This window comes from Rattus norvegicus, chromosome 2 (assembly GCF_021556685.1).
Source record: "Rattus norvegicus strain SHRSP/BbbUtx chromosome 2, alternate assembly SHRSP_T2T, whole genome shotgun sequence".
In the NCBI taxonomy this organism is placed as follows: domain Eukaryota; kingdom Metazoa; phylum Chordata; class Mammalia; order Rodentia; family Muridae; genus Rattus; species Rattus norvegicus.
In genome coordinates, this window is record NC_141535.1 from 200,337,072 (window position 1) to 200,341,497 (window position 4,426).

Consider the following 4,426-nt stretch of genomic DNA (forward strand, 5'->3'; position numbering starts at 1 on the left):
TTGAGCAGCAGTCAAAGATAGGTTCCATATATCTGCTCTCTCACACATGTTCTTTCTTCTGGTACCAGTGTCTGTCTCTAGAGTTTCACATTTGTTACAGTCACTCACTCCATCAACAAATAATCCTGTAACCTCTGTGGGTCACATTGCAATGCAGCGTTGATGCTGTGCAGTGATAAGCTTGTCACCACTACTGTAGTATATGGAAGAGTTTCACTCTCAGAAAATCTCCCTGTTACTCTTTCCACAGCTACCCTGCTGCTCAATGCGTTTACTTTCCCTGGTCTTTGCGTTTGTCAGATTGCTGTGAAGTTGGAATTACATAACATTCAGTCTTTCCATCTCTCTTTCTTTAGCTTACTGGATTTGCTTAAAGTTTTCATCAAGTCCTTTCATGGATATTTAGCTCCAGTATACATGTGTGTAACAATACTCCATTCTGTACGTGTACAATGGCTCACGTATCTATTTACCATAAGAAAGAGCATTCTGGCAAACTTACAAGGTTGAGAAAATATATTTAAAAGCCTCTGTGAACTTATCAGGATAGGTTTAGATATAGGCATATGTTTTCAAGTTGTTTGAGCACAGGTCAGGCAGTGCGATGGTTGGGCTACCTGACAGGAATGTGGCTGGTTTTCTAAGAAATGACTAACTTTTTTCCAAGCAGCTGTGTCAGCTGCATTCCCATAACCAGTGGACACTAGTCTGTGTTTCTCATCCTCTCCATTATTGGCAGATGTAATGTTCTAGACTTTGGCCATTTTAGAGGATATGTAGTGGTATCTTATCATTTTTATTATATTTTAATTCACATCTGCTAATTTGTCTAGAAGCCCCTTGATGCATATCTATTATTTTGGTGATGTATCTTTTGAGGACTCTGTTCTCTTTTCACAGTCTAGCTTTCCTTTGACAATGTTTTAGAGTATATACTATTGTTCATTTTAATAAGGTTCTAGATATTAAATCTTTCCCTTTTGGAGTAAGCTTTGGATATTTTATCTGAGAAAGCATTACTAGGAAAATGTTTCAGACAGTCAAGTAACTTCTCTTACAAGTTTGATGACTTGAATTTGATTCCAGAACCCACATGAAAAGTTGGATGTGGGCTCAATTACACATCTGTAATTGCCAGCATCTCTACAGTAAGACTGGAGTTAGAGATAAGAGATTTGTCCAGAAGCTGTCAAGTTAGTGTGGAGTAAAAACTAAGGGGACAGGAACAAGAGAAAGCCAGCTTCCCAACAAAGCAGAGGGGAGAGAATCAACTCCCAAACATTTGTCCTTTAACCTGCACATATGTGCTGTGGCATGTGAATGCCTGGAAACACGTAGAGGGATTCTCTCTCTCTCTCTCTCTCTCTCTCTCTCTCTCTCTCTCTCTCTCAACCCTCCCTCATATTCTCTTTCCAAATAAATAAGTAAATGGTTAAGATAAAGCATAAACAAGATTCAGATTGTCTCAATATTCTTTCTGTATTGTTGCCTCAAAATTGTAGAGTTCTGTATTTTACTTTAAAATATATTGAACCTAATTTTATGAAAATAGAAGTTCTGTGACTAGATAATATCCTGTTTTGGTTTTTGTTTTGTTTTGTTTGTTTTTTTAACATGAGGATGCCTAGTTGCTTCATCCTCATTTGCTGAAAGCTTCTTTTATTTATTATATTTCACTTGTTAAATATTAATGGATTATTTTTATGTGAATTAGATTTTGGATCATTTCTTCTGCACTATGGATCAACTCATCATTTTTTTGCTTCTGTCGCAGTCTATTTTTGTCTGTTTTTTTTTAAAATGTTTTGTTTTTGGGTATTTTATTGAATTTTTTATTTTTATTTCAAATGTTATCCTCTTTCCCAGTTTCCCATCCATAAAAACCCTATCCCATCTGCTTTGCTGCTGATTCTATGAGGATGTTCCCCCAACCACTCATCCTCTCCTGCCTCCCTGCCCTGACATTCCCCTACACTTGGGGTGGGGTCTTGGCAGGACCAAGAATTTCTCATTCCATTGATGCCCAACAACTCATCCTCTACATGGACCCATCTCATGCATGGAGCCATGGGTCTGTCCATGTATATTCTTTTGTGGGTGGTTGAGTCCCTGGGAGCTCTGCTTAGTTGGTGGTGTTGTTCTTATGGCGTTGCAAACGCGTTCAGCTCCTCCAATCCTTCTTCTAACTCCTCCATTGGGAACCCTGTTCTCAGTTCAATGGTTGGCTGTGAGCATCCACCTCTGTATTTTCATGCTCTGGCAGAGCCTCTCAGGAGACAGTTATATCACGCTCCTGTCAGCATGCACTTCTTGGCATCAGCAATACTGTCTGGGTTTGGTGGCTGTATGTGAGCTGGATCCCCAGGTGGGGCAGGCTCTGGATGGCAATTCCTTCAGTCTATGCTCTAAACTTTGTCTCTGTATTTCTTCCTATGAATATTTTTTTGTTTCCCCTTTGTCCCAGCCCATGGGAACATTAACAGAGACCCTGGAGAGGAGAGTGGGATGGATGGGACAAGAGGCAAGAGAAATGGAGACCATACATTATTCTGATCAAGTCTCATTTAATCAAGCAAAAAGCACTTGCTTTTAAGCAGAAAAATCACACAACACAAACTGGTAGTAAGGGTAATGATAAACATACATCACATCAGAAACCAATGGCATAAGTTTTGATTTCCCAAAAACTTCCTACCTAAAATAAGTTTCAATTTCTTGAAGTTTCTAACTAACAATAGAGTAAAACTCATTCTTGTTCAGAAGCAAGGTACCAGGAAGTCTCCAGTATTCTTGGCTGGTGGAAACCCCCCACGTATGATATTTGGAAACAAGGGCCCATGAAATGGAAAGCACCTAGCTCAGGCAAAGAAAGGCATAAGCAGGCCAGATGGCCCGGGCATCCACACTTTGGTCATTCTTTTTCTTGAGTTTTATGAGGTCTGTGTATTGTATCTTAGTAATTTTAATCCAAGCTTTTGGTCTAATATCCACTTATCAGTGAGTGCATTACCATGTGTGGGTGAGTGGTGGTTTTTCTTTTTTTCTGTGATTGGGTTACCTCACTCAGGATGATATTTTTCTACTTCCATCCATTTGCCTATGAATTTCATGAAGTCATTGTTTTTAATAGCTGAGTATTATTCCATTGTGTAAATGTACCATATTTTCTGTATCCATTCCTTTGTTGAGGGACATCTGGGTTGTTTCCAGCTTCTGGCTATTATAAATAAGGCTGCTATGAACATAGTGGAGCACGTGTCTTTGTTGAATGTTGGCCATTCTTTTGGTTATATGCCCAGGAGAGGTATACAATGTCAGGTAGTACAATGTCCAGTTTTCTGAGGAACCTCCAGACTGATTTCCAGAATGGTTGTACCAGCTTGCTATCCCACCAACAATGGAGGCGTGTTTCTCTTTCTCCACATCCTTACCAGCATCTGTTATCACCAGAGTTTTTTAGTTTTAATCGTTGTAGTTCTCTGGTCAGTTGTGAACATTTGCTCCTCTCAACTGTCCAAATTTACTTGTTCTCCTTCAACAGGTTATGCCCTTTAGATCTGCCCTATTCTAATGGTGAGAAATTATATGTTGAAAACACAAGTTTCTATATCTTTTTTGATTTGAGTTGTACTCGTTCTTGTTTTACAGTTTGTTGTTTTATTATTATATTCTTGCACATTAGTGATTGATATATTCTGTGATAAAATGCAGGCTTTCATCCTGTATACTATATTTTTCTTCATAACTATAAGTTTTTATGACTCCATTAACTTTTAGTACTCTCAACTCAAAGACTACTTTAAATTTGCTCTCTGTATCAGTTTCAAACTTCATTTTTGTTTATATACCCTTCTATCTCTTCATATTTCAGTTCACTAATGATGTACTCCCAAAAGATTTTAATAATGTCTCTCATTTCTCAAAAACTCTTTTTTATTTAAATTATCATAGAATCCTTTGCATTTTCCTTAATGAATTTTAAACTCTTCGTATTTTACTTTTTAGCATTTTATATCCATTCTCTTTTACTTCTGGCCAATGAAACAGAGAATTTCTGAAAGTTTGCAAGCTTTGGCTAATTTATTTTAACTTATGGTAGTAAGATGGAAATAACAAGTTAACTGCACAATGGTTATCTACTAAAATGTGTTGATACATAGATTACTCTTTCTTTTTAATGAGCCCAGAACTTGCAACATGTACAGCAGAATCATGAATATTACATAGTCCTATTGATCTGTTCTTAAAAGGTGTATCATTCTGCTTCTACCATATTTTCACAATTATTTCATTCAGTTAGATGTTACTGTCCTCACAAATAATAGACTTCAAACTAAAAATAATCAGAAGACATGAAAGTCATTTCACATAATTCACAGGAACAATCCACCAATAGGACTTTGTAACTTTAAGCGTATGTCTTTAA